The 14,087-nt window shown below is 47.5% G+C and overlaps 1 protein-coding gene across 1 annotated transcript in view; it reads right to left on the bottom strand.

Annotated features, from left to right (window-relative positions):
* Positions 1 to 4,837, bottom strand: part of LOC138287954 (cytochrome P450 1A4-like) — a 167,859-nt gene extending 163,022 nt beyond the window's left edge. The window contains exon 1 of the mRNA XM_069228995.1: positions 4,738 to 4,837. The gene's annotated coding sequence lies outside the window, so the exon portion shown is untranslated. The remainder of the gene's footprint in view (positions 1 to 4,737) is intronic.
* Positions 4,838 to 14,087: the final 9,250 nt, after the last annotated feature.

Below are 14,087 nucleotides of genomic sequence, written 5' to 3'. Positions count from 1 at the left end.
ATCAGTGTCCAGCACATGCATTTTAAAATGGCTGCTCTGTATACTCTCTATGTCCCAGGTTTGGCAAGGACACAGTGGAGCATATTGCTCATGCAACTATGCCCTCACATACAGTATAGTGCAACCTGCCTTAGGGCTGGGAGGCTTGCCAGAGGGGTGGCTTACCTATATTGCTTGCAGTGTGTAGTGGACAGGGCACACAGGCAGAGTGCCATGCCAAGTTTTCATTTTAGGTTTCCATCTGGGCACTGCAATGGCAGTGTTGGGTGGAATTTGATGCAGGGCCATAGAGGGTGGCGCAATCAGTGCTGCTGCTCTCAGGGGTCTACCCTTAGTACCTCCTGCTCTGGGCAAGTAAGTACCATTTACCAGGGGCCTATGGTGGCAGCCAAAGGTGTCTCCAAATGTGCCAATGAATCACAATAGTTTAGGGAAAGAACTCTGGCCAAGGGAACCTGGTTAGCAGAGCACTGGGCACTAACAACTTCCAGGCTACATCATACACCAAGCAAAAAGTGGGGGCTACCCATGTCAAAAAGAGGCCTTTTCTCACAGGCCTTTTCTTATTTAACCATTCTGTCCCTCTGCCTGTCTGTGGAATACACGTCTGGGTCATGATGACAGTTGGGCTGTTTGTGAATTCACTATAGACAGTCACACAAAGGGAGCTGAGGTGTGCCCTGCATATCCTGATGGCCCATCATCAGGCTTGTGGGTCTTCCTGAGCTAGAGTGGTGGGAGGAAATGACACTTCCACCTAAATAGGGCTGTGCCTGTCCTTACACAAACCAGTCTCCAACCTCCTGGAGTGTGTCTGGAACTAGAGCAGGGAAAGTAAGGTACTTGTGCACAACAAAGACTCTCTTTGAAGTTATCCTACTTCAAAGACAGAAAGAGGTGTAAGTAATGTACCTTTGACACTACATAGTTAGAACAAGTCTGGACTGATGACATTCTGCCAGGAAGAAGAGCTGGATACTGTAGGAGTGACTGCCACTCTGCCTGTTGCTTTGTTGTTCTGGCCTGCTCCTTGCTGCTTCTGTTCTGGAAGTTGAAGGTGCTGGACTTAAAAAGCAGCTCCAGCACAGATGGTGGCAGCAGTAGTACAGTGTGGTCTGAGGGAAAGGTAATACACCCAAGGATGTGGTGAAGGATTTTCTTGTAGGGCATGGCACAGAGCAGTGGTTCGTGGGTTATGAGATGGCATTGAGATTTTAACAGAATCCCTGCGAGAGATTGAAGGGCAGGCCTCTGGAAGTACTTCTCAGTGGGGGTGAGGGACATCTTGTTGGCCTTAGATCCAGAAGATCAGATGAGGCTCCCTGCCATGAAAGAAACCCTAACCAGGAGGTATGGTCTCCCCCCACAAATGTTTCATTGTAAAGTTTAGGGAGCATCCTAAGCTTGGTTCTCAAACTTAAGTGGAGTATGTTGATTCCTTTTGCAGAGCACTGGATGGTTGTGTGAAGGGCAGCAAGGTAACAGACTATCAGGGGCTGTACAATTTGATTGCATGCTAACACTTCTATAGTCGTTGTTTCCCAGAGCTGTGCCAACACTTGATTGACAGCAAGCTTACTGACCCCAGGAAGCTTGCCAAGGAGAAGGACCGCTGGCTTAGCACCAGGGTCCAAAAGAAGCCTTCATCTGCCAGCACCTAGGCTCACTTGCTGAGAGTCCTGACTTGCCAAGTGGTGCCAAAACCAGTTCATGGACCCTTGGGAGTGAGTTCTGGTGCAACCAGGAAGAAACTGGTACATCGACTTCCAAAGCGATTTCAGAATCGCAACCTACAAGGCAGGCCCTAATGCTGCTGCTGTGCCTCTGATGTTCCCCCACAGCATGAGTCCAGAGTGCTGTGTCACTGACATCTGTGACACCCAATTGCGATGTAGCACCTGTGACACCTGTGTAATCATGACACCACAAAGTCAATGCCTTGAGTCTTCACCTACTGGATTCATCGATCGCACCTTGTCATAGGGGACCAGTGCCTGGCTGCCAACGCCGCATAACCTCCCCTGCAACCATAATGTACCAACGCCTCACCTCCCCTGTCCAGCAGTAAGGAACCAATGCCTCACCTCTCCGGTGGCAGTAAGGAACCAACGATGCACAGACTCTAGCGACGCCTTACCCCCTCATGCAACGTCTTTGTTTCCTCGTTGTTTTCCAAGGTACTGTAACCGGGGTCTATTCAACTCCATAGCCGGCCCGCACTCCCTCACGCTTAGCGCCGGACTAATGGATGCGACTCCGTCAAGTCATTTGGATAGTCTTAGTTGGAGCTATTGTGTTTCTAAGTGCTATACTACATTTAATTTTGAAAATTAGTTCTTTTACTTGTATATGTTGGGTTTTTGTCATTTTTATCTTGTTTTACTCAGATAAATACTGGCTATTTTTCTAAACTGGTGTGGGGTGCTTTTGTAGTGTTTTCACTGTGTTACTGTGTTACTTTGTGTACAAATACTTTACACATTGCCTCTGAAATAAGCTGGATTATTTGTGCCAAGCAACCAAGGGGGTGAGCAGGGGTTATTTTAGCTGTGTGACTCCCTTACCCTGACTAGAGAGAGGGTCCCTACTTGGAAAGGGTGGAAACCACTGCCAACTACAAAGCCTATTTCTAACAGTAATAAAAAGGAAGGTTTGGGCCTGGCAAGTGTGCTCACTTCCCAGGTTGAAAGGGCAGTTTAAAACTGCCCACACAAGCCCTGCAGTAGCAGGTCTGAGACTTGTTTCAAGGCTACAATAGTGGGTGGTACAATCAGTGCTGCAGGCTCAAAAGTATCATTTGATTTACTGGCCCTGGCACACATAGTGCACTTTACAAGAGACTCACGAATAAATAAATACGGCAATTGTGGATAAGCATATGTTACCGGGCTTTAAAGTACAGCGCACCTGCACTTTAGCACTGCTCAACAGTAGCAAGAATGTCAGAACAACAGGAGGTCAGAGGGTGAAAGGTTAGGGGAAATCACACCAAGAATTCAAGGTCTAACAAGATAGAATAGACATTCATTTCCCTTTTATAGTTAAAATGGGTGGGGTTATTTTCTATTTGTTTAGTTCTCTCAGAGTGTTTAGTAGGGTAAGTGAGGTAAGGAGTCTTCTCACAAAAAACATACAGTAAGTAATGGGACGAGGAATGGAAGAGGAGGTAATTTTTTATTTAATACTGCTTATGCTTTTTTGACTGAACCGTTGTTGAGTTTGATTTGTCAACATTGTTAGTCATTAACGATCAGTTTCCTTGGATGAAGGGCAGCTGCCTCAAATTCAATTCCGACAAGACAGAAGTCTTCATCTTCGGCACCACCCCCTCCACATGGGATGACTCCTGGTGGCCTGCCACACTCAGAGCCGCTCCGACTCTCACCGACCTAGGATTCATCTTGGACTCCTCATTATCCATGACCCAGCATGTCAATGCCATCTCCTCCTCCTGCTTCAACACCCTCTGCATGCTCCAAAAGATTTACAAATAGATACCCACCGAAACCCAAAGAACAGTCACCCAAGCCCTCATAAGCAGCAAACTGGACTACGGCAATGCCCTCTACGCAGGAACCACAGCCAAACTCCAGAAGAGGCTGCAACATATCCAGAATGCCTCTGCACGCCTCATATTGGACATGCCCCGCCACTGCCACATCACAGAACACCTGAGAAACCTGCACTGGCTCCCATTCAACAATAGAATCACCTTTAAACTCCTCACCCACGCTCACAAAGCACTGCACAACACCGGGCCAGAATACCTCAACAGATGGCTCTCCTTATACACCCAGAGCCGGCATCTCCACTCTGCCGACCTCGCCGTTGCAACCGTCCCACGCGCCTGCAGAAGTACAACCAGCGGTTGATCATTCTCGCACCTCGCTGCCAAAATGTGGAACACTCTTCCCACCGACCAGCCAGACCAAAGACCTCCTTACCTTCAGGAAACTTCTCAAGACCTGGTTGTTCGAGTAGTAGCAGCACCCCCTTTTCTCCTCCCCCACCCCCCAGCGCCTTGAGACCCTCACGGGTGAGTAGTGCGTTTTACAAATCCCTGATTGATTGATTGAATTGTCTGGGTCTTGTATCTATTACATTCCCACAACTTTCTGAATGTTCCGTATTTCTTTTAAATAACATTCTGCATTAATCCATATTGTGACACTCTAATTTTCGAAGTCACTATTTGCATTCAGTGGCTGAAAAAGACAGTTTTAATTTTTTATATTACATTTTGGCAATCTCCTTCTTTTATATTGATCACTACAGGTTTTAACGTCATGAAAACAGCTGTATACTTTGAAAGCTTCATAACCAGGACCTTTGTCACAAGTCTTGGCGGAAATTCCGGTTAGCCAGTTGCAAATGGTATCTACTTTTGTTAGTAACTGCTATGTGAGGACTTGCATGGGGGAGGTCTGCCCAGAAGATAATCATGGGGCCGCTTAGTTTAGAAATTATTATTTCATATACGTTTCTGGGCATCAAACGAGGTGCCGCTTAATAAATTCCAGTTATTCAATGTGACTCTCTGGTAAATACCCTGCCGCTCAAAGAGTTGGTAAAAATTATGCAACACTCCGAGAGATTTATGTTTATCCTTCCAACGCAGTACAACGTATTTTGTTGATGTTATGCCTGCATTACAGGAACGGAGGCGGCACGCGAAGAGAGCTCATCGGTTGTCACAGTTACGCGATTAGATGTTTCCAAAGGAATTAAATTACTTACTGTTTCGCTTGCCGAGATAATGAGTTGTATAAAGTCCACCAGCATGTACTTGTTACAAGAGCAATGAAACAGTATGTGTCTTTGATAGCAAGCGTTCTTGATTAGGGCGTGTTTCTCTGTTTTCTCAAAAATATTTATAGCCATAGCTGCCAGTTCTCCACCCATTCATTTCCTACTGTGGGTTAACCCGTTCGCTCCATGCAGTCCTCCCTTGCTCCCTTCCATATTCTAAAGACGTTCCGAATTATATTTCTTCTACCATCCAGTGCTGTCAGATCGTGTTATGTGTGTTTATTAACGAAGACACAATAAACAAATACGCTAAAATTGCTAGATAGGTATGTTTGTCTAACCGTTTTGTTTCATATGCCGCTGTTCAGGAACCAGGCCAGTAGTCAAACAAGAAGTTAAGCACTAATCCAAATCATAAATGTTGGAAGTCATGCCAGCATTTTTCACAAACATGTTTCTGTGTAAACCTGCTATATGAACTGTAATCTGCTTAATGTTTAATGCTTAATGTCAATCCACTGTATATACCATTTGTTTGAGCTTGTGACTGCTGTGGGAAAGTCCTTCAAACGTTTCCAACATTCACAAAGGCAATGGGTCCAAAGAGGATCTCTTCCTTTTTGTCAATGAGTTATCATCCCAAATTGGCACCATTAGTAGGATTTGACCTTTTCCTCATTAAAAACAGCTCTCTTAGTCGCTACCACATCCGCAAAGAGATTGGGAGATTTAGGAGCATTATTAATCTCATATCCATATTTGAGATTTTTTTTCCCGAAACTATGAGATGTTCCACATATAGGGGGTTATTCTAACTTTGGAGGAGGTGTTAATCCGTCCCAAAAGTGACGGAAAAGTGACGGATTTACCACCAGCCGTATTACGAGTCCATTATATCCTATGGAACTCGTAATACGGCTGGTGGTAAATCCGTCACTTTTCCGTCACTTTTGGGACGGATTAACACCTCCTCCAAAGTTAGAATAACCCCCATTGTCTCGGTTTTTCATCTCCCCGAACATCGAGCTTGCAGTTTTTAATTCAGACGTTGATACCTCAGTACCACCCGACGTTGATACTCAAGTACCAGCCGTTCTAGGTGTTAAACGATCTGTAATGGTGTATTTAGACCGTACTGAATACTTTAGGTCTTTTGATTCATTGTTTTTTCTTATGGTTTGAAAATAAATGTGAAAACAAATGTAAAAACATGACAACGCAAACCATAAGTAGATGGATCTAGCAGGCAATTCGACACTCAAGGCAATGGGTCGAGCAGTTCCTGCTAATAAACAAGGACAAGCTGCGAGGGTTATTTCAACATCATGGGCCGAATCTGGAGGGGCTTCCCTACAAGAAATGTGGAGAGCTGCTACTTCAACAACACCTCATATGTTGGTCAAGCAGTATGCTGCATTTATAGGATTCTGGGGGTCATTCCGATCCTGGCGGTCATGGACCTTTTGGCGGTTGCCCGCCCGCCCAGCTGGAAAGTCAGAATGACCGCAGCGGTCATTTGACCGCAGTGCGGTCTTCTGACGGTCTCCGCCCGGCGGGCGGCGCCCGCCGGAGTCGTAATGACCCCCTCTGTGCTTTGTAATTGCGCTACTTCTGCATTACACTTTCTAAAAGTGGCACTTGTACGATGGCAATACAAAAACCACCAACACAAGTAAGCAGCATTTCTCACTACCATTCCAAACATGCCAATGCCACCTGTTAGAAATGGGGTCTTTGGTTGCAGTTAGATTACCCCCCGTCCAAGCAAGGACCCTCACTCTAATCAGGGTAAAGAAAAATTATTTGTACCAACACACACAGGGGGTGATTCTCACCCTGGCGGGCGGCAGAGGCCGCCCGCCAGAGTTCCCCCCTCCAGAATACCGCACCGCGGTCATTAGACCGCTGCGGGTATTCTGGGGTTTACACTGGGCTGGCGGGCGACCGCCAAAAGGCCGCCCGCCAGCCCAGTGTAAAACGACCTTCCCACGAGGACGCCGGCTCCGAATGGAGCCGGCGGAGTGGGAAGGTGCGACGGGTGCAGTGGCACCCGTCGCGAATTTCACAGTCTGCAATGCAGACATTGAAATTCTTTGAGGGGCCCTCTTATGGGGGCCCCACGACAACCCATACCGCCATCCTGTTCCTGGCGGGCGAAACGCCAGGAACAGGATGGCGGTATGGGCTGTCAGAATCCCCCATGGTGGCGCAGCGAGCTGCGCCGCCATGGGGGATTCAAATGGGCAGCGGAAAACCGGCAGGAGACCGCCGGTTTTCCACTTCTGACCGCGGTCAAACCGCCGCGGTCAGAATGCCCAGCGGGGCACCGCCAGCCTGTTGGCGGTGCCCCCGTCATTTTAGCCGCCAGGGTTAGAATGACCCCCACAGTAATTCAATGGGAACACTACAAAATGACACAACACAGGTTTAGAAAAATAGAAAATATTTATCTAAACAAAACAAGACCAAAATGACAAACATTTATCAAGTTAATAATTAAAAAACAAAAAGAGTCTTAAATCCTTGAGAAAACAGCTAAAACACTGTTACCGTAGAAAAGTACCTGGGTAACGTCAAAATAACACGCACAGGAGAGTGTGTGTGGAAAAAGGTAAGCAGTGCGTAGATTTCTCACCTGCAAGCATAACCCTGCGTCGTTTTGCCTTCTCCAGTCGAGTCAGCATGCATCGTTTTTCCTCCCCGCAGGGGAGCGATGCATCAATCCGGGCAGCACTCTGGTCCGTGCAGGTGTTGCATCATTTTTCCACACCCAGCAAGGTTTGCGTCAAAAATCCTGCCGCACGGTATCAGCAAAACTGCGCAATGTGGGTTGCGACGTTATCCGCATCCGTCAGCGGATGTTGCACATCGTTCTTCCAGCTACGAGCATCGATTTTTCAGCTGCGATGCCGGTGGAGTGTCGATTTCTGCCACGAAGCCAGCGGCACGTCATTTTTCAGCCACATCTCGGAAGGTGCATCGCTCTTTTCACCGCACTGCGGTCTGTGCATGGATTTTCACTTTTGGGCTGCCAGCTTCACCTTCCAAGGCCCCAGGCAGTTTCTTGAAGAATAAAACCTCTAGGAGTATTGCTTAACAGCCAATGGGGCAGTGCAAAGCCGAAAGGGCAAACAATCACAGCAGCTACCATTCTTGAATAGAAAGGTTTTACTTTTGAATCAAAATCACATATATTTCTTTTGATGAATATATTTAAAAGAGAAAGTAAAGAACTGGAAAATATTAGACATTAATGATTAAAGTTTCTTATGTCATACTGTGTCACCATTGATGTTTTTTTGCACAGTGGATAGCAGCAAGATATTGGGGGTCATTCTAACCCTGGCGGTCCAAGACCGCCAGGGCTAAAATGACGGGGGCACCGCCAACAGGCTGGCGGTGCCCCGCTGGGCATTCTGACCGCGGCGGTTCGGCCGCGGTCAGAAGTGGAAAACCGGCGGTCTCCCGCCGGTTTTCCGCTGCCCAAATGAATCCTCCATGGCGGCGCAGCAAGCTGCGCCGCCATGGAGGATTCTGACACCCCATACCGCCATCCTGTTCCTGGCGGTTCTCCCGCCAGGAACAATATGGCGGTATGGGGTGTCGCGGGGCCCCTGGGGGCCCCTGCAGTGCCCATGCTAATGGCATGGGCACTGCAGGGGCCCCCGTAAGAGGGCCCCAATAAGAATTTCAGTGTCTGCTTTGCAGACACTGAAATTCGCGACGGGTGCAACTGCACCCGTCGCACCTTCCCACTGCGCCGGCTCAATTCTGAGCCGGCGTCCTCGTGGGAAGGGTGTTTTGCACTGGGCTGGCGGGCGGCCTTTTGGCGGTCACCCGCCAGCCCAGTGCAAAACCCAAAATACCCTCAGCGGTCTTTCAACTGCGGAGCGGTATTTTGGAGGGGGGAACTCTGGCGGGTGGCCTCCGCCGCGCACCAGGGTGAGAATCTCTCCCATTATTTGGTATCCTGCAATGCATATTTGCTTGTCTGCCCATCGTGTATTTTGATCTTAACTTTTAGTGAATTTTCCATTGTTGGCAACACTAAAACATTTTAAGAACAGAACAAAGTAACAAGATCAGGCTTACTGTGATGGAGTGTGAGCTGGCTACAGTGACCCAGTTACACCTATTGAACAAGGGTACTTTAAATCCTGGTTGTGTTGCGGAGTCCCCTGTCGAAGATGCATTGCGCAGGCAGCGATTCATAGGAGCTTTGAAGCAGTGATATGAAGGACTGCATTGTCCTCAAAGATGCTGTTGACAAGGGGCTTGCGATGTGAAGTCCTGCATCGAAATCGATGTGCATCAACTTGCTCTGAGAAAGCTGCAGGCCTTACGATGTTGAATCCTGTGTCGTCACTGAGGATGCCATTAACAAGGGGCTTGCGATGTGAAGATCTGCATCGATGATGCCATGCACAGCAGCGGTTCCTGGGTGTCTGCAGGCCACGATGCAAAGTCCTTGACCTGGGAAAATCCACTGAGCACAGGCAATGTGCCAATTCTGCTCAAGGATGTACCGCACAACAAAGGAGATGTGTAATTTCTGCTGAAACCACAGATTGGCTGGCTGCTCACATTCAGGCATACTTACAAGAGCCCATGACTGAGGTGGCACCACTTGCAGGCTAAGACTCACAGATGGTAGAGTCCAGGTGCTGAGTTCAAGGTTGTTGGAGCCTTCTTTCTCTGAGGTTCTAGTCAGGAGGCCAGCCAACTTGCCATTGCAGTCATTCTGGGGTCCTGTGTTCAACAGATCCAGATCCAGTCCTTCTCACCCAGGTAAGAAGGTAGCAAGCAGCAGGTTAGCACAGCAGAGGTCCTTCAGAGCAGCAGTCCAGCAAAGTGGCACTTCTGTCAGCAGCACAGCAGTCCTTCTTCCTGTCAGGGACCACAGGTCCAGTGGTGTACCAAAGAGTTGAGGGCTATGGCCCATCATTTTTACCTTCTTCCTCCCTGGCCTGGCCCCAGCACATTGGAGGATGCAAAAGACTAGTGTCAATTCCTTTGTGACAGTGCTCAGGCAGAGCCTTTGCGGTATGCAAGTGTGGTAGGTGACAACTTCTCCCCCCTTGTTAACTCAGAGTGGCCCATGCTGCCAATACTTATTTTCCCTTTGTCTCACAGTCTGGGAGCAATATATAAAGACCAACTGTCAGCTACACCTAGTCATGTGACCCAGGATCAGGCTGCAGGCACCAAATGGTTAGGGCAAGGACATGTCAACTTTCTAAAAGTGGCATTTTGATACTGCTAATTAAAATATGACTTTACCATTACAGATGGCTTTTACTTATTTAGACACAAAACTTTACCTGTCTACCTGCTAATTAAATGTAATAAGGTAAATAGAATCCTATGGGAGAGGTAGGCCTTGCAGCAGTGAAAAATGAATTTGGAAGTTTTTCACTTCCAGGACAAGTAACATTTAAATGTACATGTCCTGCTTTTAAATACATTGCACCCTGTGTTCTGGGCTGTTTAGAGCCTACCTTAGGTGTGACACATGTATTAAAAAGGAAGGTTTAGGCCTGGTACAATGTTTATTTTGCCAGGTAGAAATGGCAGTTTAAAATTGCACACCCAGGCCTCAATGGCAGGCCTGAGACATGTTTAAAGGGCTACTAAAGTTGGTGCATAAAGAGGGCTGCAGGCCTATTAGTAGCATTTAATTTACAGGGCCTGGGTACCATGTTTAGTAGAGAGCACAAGCACTTTAGAACTGGTGAGTCATGATAAAATGCACAGAGTCCTATAGTTGGAAAAAACAAAGTCAGCAAAACAGGAGGATTGAAGGCACAATGTTAGGGGAGAACCATGCCAAGGATGCCAGGTCTAACACAGCACAAATCATTTGATTCAGGTAAGAAAAAACTGGGACTACAGTATATGCTCATTCATCCCACTAAATTCAAAGTTGTCCACCAAAACCAAGAGTTTTTCTATGAATCCCCTAACTTAGACAGGAGGTGGATGGAGGCACAACCACTCCCAGACAATCTGTATCAAAGGGGAAGAGGGGAGCCAGTTAAGGGAAAAGATCTCTGAGGAAATGCCTAGAGATGAACATCTTGAGCTAACAGACATTGAAAAGGAATTATCAGTGACCCTCCATCAGACTCATCAGACAGAGATCACACACCCTATAAGCATCTAGTGTTGGATCTTGTGTGTGACAGATCTCATGTGCATTTATCTGGATGTACATTATCCCACTTGGAGACTGAAATGGATACTACAGTGGTGCCTCCATGATGTAATATTGTCCCCTCATATTCTGGAATGTTACTAAGGTCGCTCTATTATCATAGTCTCCACGATGCTTCTTTCCACTCTACTAACAAAATCAGCCAGCCCATGAGACCTTTACATTAAGGTTCTAAGGAGGTACAACTTTGTTGGTACTATACATAGAAACATTCTTATTGCTTTTCTTTTTTCTTTTAAGGAAATTCCTTTTTTTGCACGTTCACCCCTACACCTTTGGGCTGATGCTGCTGTTTTTGCAACTCTGGGAGTGTACTGAGGCCTGCTAACCAGACCTCAATCTCAGTGTCCTAACCCCTAACAAAGTGTATGCTGAAACAGCTACACCCAATTGGCAGAGACTGACTTACTTATTACTCCCTAGTATGTGGTACCCAGTTCATGTAAGACAGAGTGCCCAATCAGGGCTGCCACACTGGTTGTGCATGCTGTGTGTGACAAAGTACAAAATGGATCCCAGCCTGCCACTGCAGACTGGAAGGGCAATGGAAACACTCCTAGCTCAACTTAGCCATCAAACTAATCGGAAAGCCCCCCCACTTCCTTTAATAATATATGTAATTCTCCCTTGGGGAAGGCCTATTGAGCCTTAAGACAGGGAGCTGTATATTATTAAGTAGGACATGTATTATACATGTATAGGTATGCCTGACAGCAACATTTCCAAACTGTTGTTTTGCTGTGGTAGAGTCGGTAGCCCCATTGACTAACACAGGGTTAGGGGCTGAACACTCAGCCCGTCAAACTTCTGGATGGGACTGCTTAGATAGGTGCGCTAAGGTATCAAATTAATTGTGGCATTAAATTTGACTTGATGCCCAAGTCAAAGTTAATGTCACTATTTTAAAAATGCTACTATTTAGAAAGTTGCCACTCTGTGACCCAGATTGTCCAGTGGCCTAACACAATTACTGGCCCCCAGACAGCTTTCTGCCCACATGGGGAGTAGTGTAAACAACTCACAGGTTTAGGAATATTAGCAACCTGTTACAGAGCGAGGTGTTATCTTCCTCGTGCATAAAGCCCTTAGGGTATTAGCCCAAAAGGTAAGCTTCAAAGGTGAAGCCATGTTTGGTAGGGAAATGGTGATTACACTCTTAGGCGCTGCACCTTGTTCAGGTAGACAGTTGGAAGTGAGAACATAGAGGAGACACCTATGTCCAAACTGGTTTTCAAGTGTAGCACACAGGGTGGGCTACCAAGCTCCTAAAATTGGAGGAAGGGTCTTGACATTTTGAGAGTGGTCTGCCCTTTGTTCAGGTAGACAGGCTGGCGGTAGGAACAGAGAAGGGAGACCAGTGCCCGAACTGGTTTTCCAGTGGGTGTGCAGCCCACAGGTAGCCACACCTCTACGGTGTGCTGCCCTGCTCCTAACATCCGAGGAAGGGTCCTGACATCTCAAGAGCTGACAGAATAGTGTACTGCCAAATGCCTCACATAGCTGGAAAGTCATCACCAAGAGGGAGCGAACCTGGTAGACCAGTGGTTAGTGAATGCATCATCCTCCCAGGGCACTTTCTGGGAATAAGTATGGCACCCCTGTCACCCTGAACTTCAGAACACAAGGAATATCTTCTGAGTCCAGATTGGTTGACCAAGAGGGACTCCAACCTCCACCCAGGGATCCACTGTGTACGGAGACCGGTAGCCCAGATGTAGCTTGCCTTCTATTGTCTCAATGAGAACTTGGAGGGAGTCTGACCTCTGTGGCCAAAAGTCACCTCACATGACCTGTGGAGCAAAGAATACAAGAATGGCGGTCTGAATACCCACAAATGCACCCTTTCAACCACCCAGCACCATAGCATCTTTTAGCATCTCCTGCATCCGCAGCATCAGGGCCACTCCATTGAAGTCTAAGGTGGTCATGCTGTAACATTTGATACTGAACTGGAAAATGCCTTTGTCCTTTTTGGCACCCCAGACCTTCTCCCTGTTGAATTTGGTCACCTAGGTCAGGCCATTGTAGTTGAATTCAACTTTTACAAACTTTTCAAAAGTTTGCAAAATATACGGTTACCATTGCTTCTTTGCGTTTGAACTGAGATTTAAGTTTTCATTCAAAATTTGTATCTCCCGAAACCTCTGGTGGATTTTGCTCATCGTAGACCCTAAACGTTCATAAAAATGTAGTCTATGTTTATAAACTGGTGTCAGATTTCTCTCATGTTGTGTGGCTTTCTTGTTGTTTGGTTCTGTTCAATGCTTTACACTAGTTCCTTTTTTTAAGCCTTACTATTTGCAGCCACATCTACCGAGGGTTGAGCTTAAGGTTTTACAAATGAGCCTGACTGGAACAAAGACAGTTTTTGTGAGTATATGACAGAGTAAGGCCACACAGCCACTCCATATAATATACCCAAATCCTCATACTTCTTGTTTAGGGGTCATCCAGGTTTACGACATAGGGGCTCATTATGAACACGGCGGTAAACACCACCGTGTTCATGCTGGCGGTCTTTCCATAGACCGCCAGCCCCCCTGGGACCCCGCTGGCCACATAAAGAACATTCTGCTGGGCCGGTGGGCGGAAACATTGTTGCCGCCCGATGGCCTAGCAGAATGCAGGGCCGGGACATTGCTGATGGCTCCACATGGAGCTGCCGTCAATGCCTCTGTGCAGTAGGTGCAGCAGCCCCCGTCGCGCAGATCACTGCCCGTAAATCAGCCAGTGACCTGCGCGATGGGGCACTGCACGGGGGCTGCTGCACTGCCCATGCCAAGTGCATAGGCAGTGCACGTGCCCCCATGGGGGCTCCTGAGCACCCCTCCGCCAGCCTTTCCCTAAAGGCTGGGAGAATCAGGGTACATCATCCGGAGGGTAGCGCTGCCCTGTCGGATAATGTAATCCACCATCATCAGGCTGTCTGTCTGTGGTAGCCTGGCTGTGGCAGAGGGCCGCTACAGGCAGCCCTCCCTGTGTTCATTATATGGCGATTCAGACTGCCATGCCTGTGGCGTTCTTTTCCGCCGTCGCCGACATGGCGGTCTGAACCACCAAGTTCATAATGAAGGCTCTAGTCCTAGATTCCACAAAACAGACTTTTTTGTTTGAGGATTGGGGA

The sequence above is a fragment of the Pleurodeles waltl genome, chromosome 1_1 (assembly GCF_031143425.1).
Source record: "Pleurodeles waltl isolate 20211129_DDA chromosome 1_1, aPleWal1.hap1.20221129, whole genome shotgun sequence".
Taxonomy (NCBI): domain Eukaryota; kingdom Metazoa; phylum Chordata; class Amphibia; order Caudata; family Salamandridae; genus Pleurodeles; species Pleurodeles waltl.
This window is presented reverse-complemented; position numbering and strand designations above follow the sequence as displayed.